The following is a 12,932-nucleotide window of genomic DNA, read 5'->3' on the forward strand; positions in this document are numbered from 1 at the left end:
CAAGGGTCAATGGGCACAAACTGAAACATAAGAGGTTTCAGTTGAATATGAGGAACAACTTCTTTACTTTGAGGGTGACGGAGCACTGGAACAGGCTGCCCAGGGGGGATGTGGAGTCTCCTTCTCTGGACTTCCAACCCCTGCCATTCTGTGATTCTGTAATATGGAAGAAGCGACTTCATGATCACAGCCACAGCTGGGCCCTGGTAGCAGGCAATGCACAACACAACTGGGGAAGTTTTCTGTGCCTGTAGTACTGTTTTCCCTCCTTCAGCAGCTTTATAGGATGAACCTGGTTTCTTTGAGGTACAGATTTGCTTGTATAGGTAGGGACTGAAAGGATTTCCTGTGACAACTGACAGATCTTACCCTCGGGGGAACTGCCTTCCTACGTTAAATGAAGTTGCTCTGTCAGCAGAATGAATGTCAGCAAAATGAAAAAGTTCATTATAATAACTGAACAGAACTGTAAATGGAGATCAGGCAGTTTCTTGTTATAACCTGGTTTCCTAAAGAAAAAAGGCTTTTGCAACCACATTCTTTGTATGTGTCTGTCTAGCTGTGTGTTTCCTAATAATAACTTTCCAGTTTGTTGGGAAATCTCAGTCCAGTCTGACGGAGAGCTAGCAGCCTCAAAAATACCACAGTCCTTCAAGTTTTATGAAAAGAGGCAGATCAGTTGTGGAAAACGTGTGTAGACGTCCTTGGCTGATGAAAGGCTAAAGACAAATACATCTTTCAGTAGACATCTGTGAATCTGTAGGATAGGGCTGCCCTGTACTGATGACGGAAAGGTTGGAGGTGTGTGGGTCTCCAGTTCAAGCTAGCTGCCTTTTGGCCCTGGGGGTGCTGCTGATGGGTGCAGGTCATTATGTGTCCCTCTCCCCACACTGGGGTTTTGGGAAGAGATGCATGGTAGAGTTGGTCTGTGTCAACCCTAAGCCATATACCCTCAGCGCTCCCAACCCCAGAGACTGCATTTCTGTGCGACTTGTATCCCAGAAGCAGGACCCTTTCCTCTTAGGAGCTACACCATCCTCATCATCAAACCTCCCCTGCTTCCCTGACTCTTGATTCCCTTCACTTAAGTCCCTTTCGTGATCCTCTCTTCATGTCTCCCAGCACGGAGCCTTCAAACCCATTCCAGCTGCTTCACCACCAGATTTCAGCCTGTTTTACGGTGCTGCTTTGATCCGGCTGTGCTCCCTCTGGCTGCCCATGTTCACTGCCCTGCCTCCGTGGCCACTGAACCTCTTGAGGTTATCTGTGCAGGAGGAAAAAAGTCCTCCCTTCCCCCATGCTCAGTTTCCAAGAGATGTAAAAAAGCTGGTTAGAAGCAGAAACTGTGAAAAGTGAAGCCTACGAGCTATAAACCAGAGGGAATCTCTGGCAAGACACTGTAAGTAACTCTAAGCCTGTAATTCTCTCTACTCACAGCCTTGCTCTAAAATACCCTGGCTGACCTTCCTGGCACACTGTGGGGAAAGTTCAAATATAGTCAAATGACAAAAATCTTTCATTTATAACTTGCTGTCATTAGCTTCTGGGGGAGGAATGTCAAAGCACAGTTTCTGGGGCTGTTTGATGGGTTACCAGGTTGGTTATGTCTTATTCTGGTTTTAGCAGTGCTTTTCATCCTACTTTTTGGTGATTGTACCTTTAATTATGTCAGAGGTTCCCAGGATATTAATTTTCTATGTATCTAAGTAGGCATTTCAGCAAAGGAATTAATGGAAACATCTTTAGAGATGAGGATTAGGAGCAGCATGAGGAGTTTAGTAACTCTTATTAGGCTGGGGGCTTTTTCCTTTGGGTATAAAATGCCACCAGAGCATCCTGAATTATCTGTATGAAAAGACTGCATGTCCCTTGTGTATTTATAGATTGTAGAGTGGGAGATGCAGACAGTGCATAGTTGGAATTAGGCAGTTATTTTAGATGGTGGGAAGCAGGAGGGAAGTTTTCAAATTAGAGTGTGAGAATGTAACCATGTGACTCATTAAAATTAATAGGAACGGCATAGTTTAGTCTCTACGCACCACTTTGAATATTTCCCTAGGTGTTGCTCTATGAATATTTATGCAATCAGAAATAAAATGCAGACAATGAAGCAAAAGCCAGTGTAAATACAAAGTGATCACATAATTTACGTGTTTTTAATTATTGACATAAACTCCACTTTTGTCCAGTAATAAAAAATGCATATGAATGAAAGTAGTTAAACACAAAAGAAAACAGTTCCAGCAATTATTTAAAAAGGAAATCTTTCCTGATTTAGTTTCTGAAGATGACACTAAACCTGCTTGCACTTTTAACAAAGATATTTAAAATGTACAGTTCAGAATATGTTTAAAAAAACCCAGACAGATGATTGCATCACTCAAGAGGAGAGGTTTATGTCGATCGGGTCACCAGGTATCAAATAACCTTGTGGTAGTGTAACAAGGGTCTTCATTTGATCTCAACATTGGGTTAAACTGCTTCCTTGTATTCTGAAGACTGTACTTGCACTGAAGGATGATATGAGAAAGGTGCAGGAGGTGAGAGGGAAGGGGTATGCATTTGCTTAAGAGCCCACCTATCTACACTGTCCTCTGACCAGTTACCACTGTCTTACTAAAAGACACAGGGTGCTTATCTTTAATTAAGTCATGAACGGTGTTAATTTTATTATCCGCTGTTCTTTTATTCAACAGCATAAATTCAAAGCAAGGGAACTAGCAAGGTTCTTCGTTCCTGATCATCGTTTCAGTTACCTCTGAAAAAAAATTATTATAGAGTGTCTGCACCCCATCGCAAACTCAAGAGCCCCAGAACTAATTTCAGCTGTTAGTATCATTGTACCACCTTTGCTTTCCCAAGACGATGCAGCAGGTCAAAGAATGGCAATGCCTGCAAAATGAGAATAATTCCGAATCAATATGACCTTTAAAAAACCTGTCAGGAAAAGGAGATATTCTGCAGCTTTCTCTCTGCTTTCCTGTCTGCCAAGTGGTGTCTACATTTTGAAGTCTTGTCAAACTGAGCAGCCATCTTCTGCAAATAATTCCATCACCAATTAGTCTGTCATAAGTTTTGTCAGTTTATCTTAACTTCTCTGCCCTATGGACTGAATACTGGATTCCAAACAAAGATCAAGAGAAAAAGAAATGTTATGCTTTGTCTCTGTATAACACTGTCTTAACCCAAACATCCTCCTCCCCTAAAGCTGTGAAGCAGTAAAATTCCTCCCCAGGACCCCAAACTGAAAAAGGAAACAGTCACATCTCCAGCAGGACCAAGCTGCTCACACCCTTCATAGCGAGACCCACGGTAGGAATGGGTGAGGAGAAATAGATAATAAATTGATCAGTAATGGAAAGAGCGATCCCCTACGTGTCACAAGCAAAATATAAGTGACCTCTCTAGCTTATGAAAAATCTAAGAATGGAATGGAATGGAATAAATAAGAATTAGAATAGAATAGAATAGAATAGAATAGAATAGAATAGAATAGAATAGAATAGAATAGAATAGAATAGAATAGAATAGAATAGAATAGAATAGAATAGAATAGAATAGAATAGAATTGCCTGACCACTTCAGGGCTGACCAAAAGTTAAAGCGTGTTATTAAGGGCATTGTCCCAATGCCTCTTAAACACTGCCAGGCTTGGGCCATTGACCACCTCTCTAGGAAGCCTGTTCCAAGAGAATAGACTCCCCTGGGAAATATGTGTGGTTCTTCCGCAAAGGAGAGTTTAACCGGCTTGTGTAAGGAAAGACAAATTGTGTAAATTGGTTAACCAAAGGGCAAAGTGGGAGAGGGCTGGAAAATTGTGCTAGGCGAATGTGGGCATCTCCAGCTGTTGACAGCGACTCATGAACAGCTGCATAGCAGAACCTGCTGGGGAAAAACGGCAGCCAGCTCATATTGCCATGGGACTGTCCCCACTGCCAGTATAATTCATAATATCTGTGATTCGTACTTCAGTGGTTCAGATCAAGAGAGCTGATAGAGTGAACACCAGAGATCTAATAAATATGTCCACTCCCTTCTCTCATCTTCAAAGTCAAGAGAAGGGAAATAAGCTTCCGACACAAAATAAGGCAGTCACCCCTGCGTGGGAGAACAGACTCCTCAGAAAGTATTTATAACGTGGTTAGGGGCGAGACACCGACGTGTTGGACAATGCATTGACTTCTCTGATAAACACTTTCTGAAAAGTAATTTCCGGAGCTAACAAGGAATTATGTAAATGGAGAAATAATCAGATAAATCGATCAAGACTGAAAAAATGGAAGGGTGCAGTTAAGAAAAGATGATTGGGATGCATTTAGCAGATTTCAGCTAATGAAGTCAGAGTTGTGATTGCAGGCAGGTGAGGAGAAGGAGCAAATTTTAAATGGCAAATCAGTAATTATGTTTTCTAGTTTTGCAGGAAGTCACGGTTTCATCCAAATGGTTGAAAAAAAAAATGTGAAATTATGAAAATGCTCTTTTTAGGAATAGCTGTTTTGTGGATGTTTTTTTTTTCCCTAAAAAAATTAGTTTTATTTTCACCATCATCATATCCAGGAACTCTGATAAATACTCTGACAAAAATGATAAACATTCTAGTAAACACATTGGTACCATTTGCATTGATAAAGTCTTGTAGAAGAATTTGTGAAAATGGCAGGTGAGGAAAACGATGATTTCATGAGAGATTTGGTTTCTTCAGGAAATGCTTCCTTCCTGGCAATAGATAAGCCATGTTTATCAAAATCTGGTTTAAAAGCAGGTTTTACCAGTTGTAGGGAAGATGCAGAAATTCTCTTTGGGCCTGAATCTCTGCCTCTCCTCACTCCCATCCCATCCCATCCCATCCCATCCCATCCTATCCCATCCCAGGAGCCTGCCTGCACTTTGGAGGTACTGTGCCATCCTGCTGCAGGTTTCTCCTGCCACGTGCTTGTATGAGAGCTGCAGTTGCACCCCTCCATGAGGCAGGTTTCAGATTTGAACCCGAGCTCTTCATGTAGGTGCCTGCATGCTGCTGCTGCTGCTGCTTCCCCCAAAACTGAGTCATTAAAGGGCCATCTGGGAGGAGATCGATATGACTTAGGTAACAAGAGCTGCAGTGTGAAGGTTGCTGTTTGATCCTACAGGTAGGTCCTGAGTCGCAGGAGGGACCACTCACCACCATGCTGTACCACTCTCTGTCAAGAGGTCTTCTCCACCTCTCCTGGCCAAGCCGCTTTGCCATGCTGCGAGAGGTGCAGCGTCTGGCCCTAACAAATCCCGGCAGGCCCTAGGCAGCAGAGAACGGCAGCCTAAGCACAGTGTTCAGCTCTGCAAGGGGAGAAATGGCACTCAGTATGCTCAGTGGCACAATTTAAGCACTGGTTCCAATCTGACATCATTATTACTTCATTTTTCTTAGGTGATGTCCGATACAGTTACTCAGGTTGCATGGTAAGTTAGGTGGAAAATTAAGCCCAATTCATGGGGTAGGAACAGTTTGGGGATATTTGTTTTTCTTTCTTTGTAAACAAGAAAAAATATTCCTTTCACTTTCTTGACCCAATTCATAATTATCCAGTATAGTTACTCATAATCTTAATACCTTGTCGTAAATTTTATTTTTCATTGTAACTGTTAGCCAAGAGTCATTAATAAGATGCTAACATTTACTCGGTATTCCGTCCGTGACTGGAATACCAGATTTCAGGTGTTATAAATCAGTTTGAAAGGTTCAACATCAGTTTGAACGTTTCAAAGCATACCTGTTTCTGTCAAGCTTTCATAATAGGATATTTCAAAATTCATTATTTTTTGAATTCTGTTTTGTGAATCCATTTGCACATTTCAGAAAGCAAGAAGAGTAAGGAGTAAATTCTTTGGGATATTCAAATCATGGCACTAATCCAAGATCCATTCAAGTGAACAAAATTTATTGGATTTACTTCTTCTTTCAGTAGAATCCACCCTGCAGAGATATTCATTTGGATATAGTTGCACTTGGTGTTGGGCAGGGAAGGATGCTGTGGATTAATAGTTCTTTTAGGATGGGGGAAAAGAAACATATTTGCATATGCTAAAGAAGATCTTAAATGAATGACTCAGTCCCTTGAGCAAATGACACCTATGTGCTTATCGCTCACTGATATGTGGAAAACATAGAAAGTCTGGATGGCACCATTTTTATTATTTATTAGGTTATCATGTTTCCACTGATGTCTGCACGTGTACTTTCATGTTTGTTGACTGTTAAATGACATCACTGCTTTCTAACTGCTAATAGTTCTCATCACTATTAGTTCTCTATTTGAGAGTTTATTGGTATTATACATGGATCTTTCTATCAGGAGAAAAGCCATGTATGTACTTAAACAGAGCTAAAATTGGAAATTTGGCATGTATTTTTAAAGCTGGGCAGTGCAGTTTTATTAAAACAAAGAAACTTATGTCTTGCGAAGTTACAAGCAAGCTTAGGTGAGTGTAAAAATTTAGCAAATCAGTGTCTCAAACCAATCCCCTAAATCACTGTGATTTATTCTTTTTTTATTTGCAGCCATGAATTTCTAAACCAAATATAAACAGCAGTCTTCAAACCTCTTATTCAGGCTCTCTAAAGTCCACTTCTCTTACTAAATTAATGGGAAACATTTTAACTGTGTATTAACTTTCAGCTATTTTTTCATTGCCACTCACTTCAAGTCATTTTATGGTACTCATTCAAATTCTGAGAAACCGGTGTCTTGGTGGATTTCAGTGCATCCAAACATGAAGAGAGAACTAGACCTGGATCCTGCAGCCTGGGCTGAGAGGGTAGACTCCAGCACCGCTGGGCAGCCCTTTTGAGGTCAGAAGGGCTGTTAATGGGTACCCCAGTCCACTTTTGGATCGGACTGCAGGACAGCGGCTGGGGCTGCAGCAGACCCCAACACCGGCTGACAGGAGCCCCGTAACGTAGGATTTCATCCTGCACATTCATCAGATGGTAAAAACAGTTTTAGGAATCCCCATATTAGATTACTGTAAAAAATATTTGACCTACCAGTTGTTACTTCGTGATGCATACTGCATAACTATTTACTATTATTTACTTACTGACCAGAAAAACAAGAGCCAAATCCTGGAATTCATCAACTAATAGAGAAAGATTTGTATAAAGCTCCTGCTGTGCTTGGTATACCACATATGTCTGAGGCCAATTCCATAAAAAGAAACCTAACATGAAGTTGAGCCTATTTTAATTCAGGCTTTAAGATGCATACACAATATTTTGTGGTATTTTGGAGGTGAAAATATTAATAGTGTTTTCCTATTTAAAAAAAAAAAATCAGAACTAAAAATAATGAGGATTCTAGGGGTATCACTGCTGGGTTTTGGCAGCTCTTTTGGGTCTCACAGAGGAGTGAGAGCCTTACGGTGCCCGAGCTGTTCCCAGCTGAGGGGCAGCCGCTCTCCATCCCTTGGATTTCCCCTTTCCCAACTGTAGGCACCATGCAGTTCCTGAGACTCCTTCTGAATTTAAAACCCTTTCTAGGTGTAGATTAAGGTTCAGGAGGGGGAGCTTTCATTCTGGATGCTTGTTTTCCTTTGCAGTGAGGGGTGGGGAAGCAATTCATCAGTGGCTGTGGGGGTTGGGGATGCTTTCCCGTATGGCCACAGCCTGCTGGGGCTTGGTGGAGCAGGCAGCAGCACCGCCGGTGTCCTCAGCCAGGGCAATGGAGCCCTTGTTTGTGTCCCAGGCACCGTAAGGCGTTGCTTGAAGCATTCAGTCTCCAGCAGTATAATTTTGACTTTATTTCAATAAGCAGTCATCTGCAGCGGAGTACATCGGTGGATTGTTTCAAGCTAGTGCGCTTTTAGGCTGCTAAACCTATTAAATTTTCCTAGGTGTCTCTAATTTAGGATTTGCTGCTTTCCAGAAGGGCTATTAAAAATCAGCCTAGATACACAAAGGTACCCTGCTTAGGAATGTAAGGAAAATGGCACCAGATGCACCGAAGATAAATAAGCATTTTTGAGTTGCACCCAACACATTCCTTATACTGCTAGCTGCCAACTTACATAGTTTTTTTTTTTTAAATCAACTTGTAAGAGTTAAAACCTGTTTATCGCTGCTCATCCACCTTTGTTTCGAGTTCTTCATACAGTTTTGTTTGGTTGTGTGTATCTTTGTATCCTCTCTCCTTACGGTACTGCGTTCTGCTGGTACCACTGCATGAAAAGCGTTCCGCCTCTGCCCGGTGCACAGTGCCCCTGCTGTGTCTCTCAGCATAAAAATTGGCATCCAGTGCAAGGTGTGTTTCATTTGTCTGTGTCTAGTTCGGCAACGTTATTTAATGGAAGTTGTTGCGTTTAGAGATTCCTGTATTACAAAAGGCAAGGCATCCTTAAAGACACATATGCAGAACTTCGCATCAGGTGAATCGCTTGGTGGGGTATGAATGCTCCAGGCTTTTGCTTATGCAAATGTGGTACAAGACAGGGGGGCAAGGCATATGATTTGGTTTTTTAGACACTGAAATCAAACTTTTGCTTGTTCTTAATTCTTGTGAAACCCTCTTGAAATCCTTCTTTTAACCTATTTCCCTCTAAATTAATGACAGGTTTGCAGGGACAAAAGTACTGACTGCCCTCTGTGATTTTTTTTTTCCCTTGAGCCTAGGTTTGAAAGGGATCTGTCATCTTATGTTCGTGGGCTGAAAATATAGGTGTAATTATGAATAATTGGTTTAGGAATTAAATATTTCTTTGGAAAGGTAGATTGTCAAGCAGGAAATGTATGTAGAAAATCTGTATAATGCACTTAATTAAAAAAAAAATCCATATTAGTAGCCTGGAAGTATCCAAGCAGTAAAAAGAGTTTAAGCTTTGTTTACATTTTGGCTGCAAGAGGTGCCTCTCTAAGTATTTAGATAAACAAACCAAAGCTGCTGTTTTCATTAGCATGTAACACAGAGCCCAGTTTCCTTACCTCGAAGAATATTAAACTAAAATTTGGTGGCAGAAAGCAATTCGATCTCTCGCAAATATGACTCTCGATAAACCTTACAGTATGGAAAAAAAACCCCACCCAACCTTCAAATTTCGTACCTATTGACATTGCTTAATAAAAACATCTCGAGTGCTGGTGCTTCTGGGTGTGTTTCCAATAGCAATGTGATTGCAAGGCTCTGTGGATAAAATTACCAATCCTTTGAATTCTGACCTTCAGTCTAAAACAGCTTTAGAGGTTACTCTTTTTCCGATTTGTGAGATTGCAGAGAAAAAGTTAATGCTGCTGGAAGGAAGCGGGGGAGGGAGCCGGGCCTGGAGATGAGAACTGGGACTTTGAAGCCATCTGAGAAGTTTTCCTCTGGCCTTGATTTGTAACAACAAATATTGGCAGTCTTACTCTCAGTAACTATACGAAGTTTCAAAATAGAGCATGCGGGAATTGAAACTTGTGTGAATACAATCACCGTTGAGACCCAACTGATTTTAAGAGAAATTATACTGTTGGGTTCAATGAAGCCTGGATTCTTGGGGGAGCCGTAGCCACCAAAATCTGAGAGCTAGCTTAAGCCCATCATCTGTCTCTATGGGGAGGGGGAAACCTCAAAATTGAGTCCCCCCTAGACACATTGACTGGAAGCGTCTGTCTCGGCTGAAGATGAGGGCTGGGATAATCATCTTAAACTAAATGCTTAATTTTAGACGGTTACAGTTAAATGAGAATCTAACCCCTGCAAAGTCGTGGTATTTATTTATAATTTAATATATAATTACTGTAAGGTTCAAAAGAATTTATTGTGGTAAATTTCTTAAAAGCTGTTTACAGGAGAAGCAGTTGATGTGAGTGTAAAATAAATTGCCCTTGTAATGATTATTTTAACTTAGACTTCCACTTTTTCCTTTTCATTACAAGGCCCAAAATGTGGAATATTTATGAACTCCACTTTTAGAAGATACTTCACCCTTCCTGCTCGTCGTAAGAAAAATATGTGTGACTGAATGTTTCAAGGTTAAGGACGTACATATTTACTGTATTCAACTAACGCAAGGTTTGTGATTTGAATGTGTGTTTATGAATCACTTATATTAGTCATAAATGCAGGCTCATCTTCATAGTTTGTCAAAGTGAGCTTGGATTGCTGTTCTTTCAATTTTCTTCATATTTCTAAATGCTTCAATTAACAATTATTTTCTCAATATCATTTTTTTTTAATTTGCTTGTCCAGTCTTAGATGTCAGCAGCTGAAAAATTATGCAATAATTGACACAAATAACTAAAATACAGTAATGATCCACTGCTCCATCTACTGTTGAACAGCGACATGAATAATGCTTCAGGAAAAAAATACGGAATGCATTTAGGAAATAATAACAAAATGGAATTTGCAACAAATAAACCTATTGTTTCTGTGGTTAGTGAACAAACATATTTTTCTTGCAGAATTAAGAATTCTGAGTACGACTTTAATTCAGAGCTGAAAACCGAAGAGGAACTTTCCAGCTCCCTTTTCACCTTATAGGAGGTGCTGACAAAACTGGTTTTGTCCATGTTAATGGAAAATAGTTGGAGAAAAGACAGTCTAGCATTACTGAGCTGACTCATGTTATACAGCGCGCTCTATTTATGTCGGTAGCAAAAGTGTAAGTTATTGCTGTGAAAAAAAAATTTGCAATGGTTTGTAAATTCTAACTTTTTTCTAGTAGCACTAAATGAAAGATGAGGAAGGCTTAAATAGTTGTGGGAGGATGAACTATGGAAAAATGGCATGTGTGTGAAATGATGTGTTTTATAGTCTTTATAGAACAACGGGACTTGATTACTTTGTCAGCTCGCTGGTAATCTCTCATTTGTACTGCGTTCTTCGTGCAGCTTAGTCGTCCGAGGGACTACCGAGTACAGCTTTTATCGCCCGTTAGAGTGCTAGCAAGCTGCTCCTCATCATCACTGGTACATTTGATGTGACTTGTTTGGTTTTGTAAGCAAATTATTATTCACACATCAGAGTGAAGGATGATTATTTTCAGTTTTTTAGGCAGTTATGTTTCCATGCTGAGCTGGAGTAAAAGCTTGAATGTAAATTAGGGAAATTAGCTCTTTCTCAAGGATGCTCACAGGTTGCAATTTACTCCTTTCATTTCACCCCCTATCTTGCAAACAGCTAATTCTCTGGATAGCTTTGTTCAAAAAAAATTATGTTGCCTTCAGCCGGACTACTTTTATGAACAGTTACTGCCATGTTTATGTGTCTTTTGAGCTGAGGTTTTTGTGGGGAAAAAAAAGAAAGTGACATTCTCACTGATTCTTAGGTACCATAGACAGTATTAGACATCCCCCTGTAAACCCATTGAACTTATTGGAAAATGGAAAGTAATTTTCGGTAGTTCAATTTCATAGATAAGACATTGCTTAAATGAAGGCTGTTGTTGTTAGAAAAGCTACAACATTACTCTTAAATCTCAGAGCTCTGCCTGGTGCCTCGGTCTTGAAGGAAAAGCAGTGCCATCACTTTTGGGTAGAGCATCTCCTTCAGATGATAAAAGGTGATCAGTATTTTTGTGTGGCGATCATAAGTGTAATTACCTCTATGAGATTTCTGGAAGAGAAAAGTGATGCAGGAAGTTTTCAGTTGGGTGTTACAAAGTACCAAAAGAGAGATGACGGTATTAGATCTATTTAAAACTTACCTTCTTGTAGGAAACCTTCCCTTCACCCTGCCAAACTACTTATTTTGCAGTTACAGTACAGAGCATATTTGTAGTTTACACTGTTTGTGTCTATAAATCTATATATGCTATATATTTTTCCCCTGTTACATAATGCTTTTAAGATGCAATGGATGTATTCAAAAAACATTCATACCTTGATTTGGAAAGTGAAAAATTGAGAAACAGTAAGGTATTTGCTATCAAGCTAGACTTTGACCACTGCTTCTGTGGAAAATCTCTGCATTCATTTATACCATAGCTGTCAAGAACTATTTCAGAATCATATAAAGTCATGCATTCATTCAAAAAGCTAAAGCAATATCTACTTAAGATTAATAAAGACTACTATTTCCTGTTTAAAATTATACAAAATGAGCCCGTACTTCATACTGAAGTTGCTGATTAAAAACAAGTACAATTGCATGCAAACTAGCAAAGATGTCACGGGCGCCAACAGTTTGTACACATTTTGACTAAGGACGATGGTTAGCAGCACGCACCTTCTCCTGTAACACGTTACACATAGACCTTAATTTGTTATTATTTTTTTCCAGTGTATCTTGAAAGAATATAATGACATTGTCCTTCTCAATCACACTGATAGTTTTTGGACAGAACAGTTAAAATGGTTGATTTCTGTCCCTTTTCTTGTTTGTGTTTACCAAGGTCTCCCTACTTCTGCTCACATGAGTAGCATGAGACAATAAGGGCTCCTGTCAAACGCTGCAAACTTCTGCTCCAGCCAGGGACGTCTCTAGGCAACAGCTGCTATGTGTAAGATAAAACTTGTATGGAGACATAGAAGGGATATTGCCTGCTTCAGAGGGTTCTGACGTTGCATTGCAGTTGTTACGGGAAGAGCCAGGCAGCGGCTTTCGGGAGCTATGGGATGCATCTTTTGCGTTAGCGAAGCATGATCTTCCAGGTCCCATTTCTAATGTTAAATATTTCAGTAGCACTTCCTACTTAGAGACAAGCATGCAAACTTCCCACTGTTCCATATCCATCTTATATCTGTTTTTTCTTAATTATCGGTACATCTGTAATTGTGACACCTAAAGCGCCCAGTAAATACTGTGTGCAGGATGGACCCGCTTTAGTTGTGCTAAAACAAGTATGTGACACTGCATATGGAGTTGAAACCATACTGCATGATGAGTAATAGTTGTAAAAATATACCCAATAGCTCATTGTGCATTTGATATTATGTAAGAGGCCTGGTCCTTTCCTTCTTATGACGCTTGAGATGCCAGCTG

The sequence above is a fragment of the Egretta garzetta genome, unplaced genomic scaffold (assembly GCF_000687185.1).
Source record: "Egretta garzetta isolate BGI_Z169 unplaced genomic scaffold, ASM68718v1 scaffold251, whole genome shotgun sequence".
NCBI lineage: Eukaryota > Metazoa > Chordata > Aves > Pelecaniformes > Ardeidae > Egretta > Egretta garzetta.